Consider the following 855-nt stretch of genomic DNA (forward strand, 5'->3'; position numbering starts at 1 on the left):
ATAGCTGGTAGTTTTGAACTGCTGACCCTGCTATTCACAACCAAGTTTATTGCCTACTAAAATGAGATTGTCAGCATTCTCTGTAGAGTTCAGAATATCCAGGATACAATTTGAAATTGGAGTCCTGATGTGGCACTGTGGGTTAATGCATGGGACTGCAAAGTCAGTTTAAACCGCAAGATCGACGTTTCAAGCTCACCAGCTGCTCCTCAGAAACCCTATACAGGGTAGCTATGTATCAGAACCAACTTTGACGGCAGTTAACAACAACAATCCAAAATTACTAAGTAAGTGAAAACCAAGAAAATCTCAACTCATGGGAAAGAAAGCAACAGGTACCAACTCCAAGGTCACAGGTATGGGAATTAGCTAAGAAAGACTTCAAAGCAGCTTAAAATAAGGGTGAACAGCCTTGAAATAAATGAAAAGCTAGAATGTCTTGGCATCGAGATAGAAGATACAATAAATAGAAGATATAATAAAGATATGAATCAAATTTTAGAACTGAAAAAAACAGTGAAATTATCCCTGAATGAGTTCAAAACCCGAATCGAAATTACAGAAGAAAGATTCAAGAAAAAACTTGAAGGTAGATTAATAGAAATGATCTAACCAATGTAACAGAGGTTCAAGCTGGATTCAAAAGAGTATGTGGGATATCATTGCTGGTGTCAGATGGATCTTAGCTGAAAGCAGAGAATACCATAAAGATGTTTACCTGTGTTTTATTGACCACGGAAAGACTTTCAATTGTGTGGATCATGACAAGCTATGGCCAACATTGTGAAGTATGAGTATTCTGAAACACTTTGAGCTCATGAGGAGCCTGTACATAGATCAAGAGTCAGTTGTGCA

Source organism: Chrysochloris asiatica, unplaced genomic scaffold (genome assembly GCF_000296735.1).
Source record: "Chrysochloris asiatica unplaced genomic scaffold, ChrAsi1.0 scaffold00120, whole genome shotgun sequence".
Taxonomy (NCBI): domain Eukaryota; kingdom Metazoa; phylum Chordata; class Mammalia; order Afrosoricida; family Chrysochloridae; genus Chrysochloris; species Chrysochloris asiatica.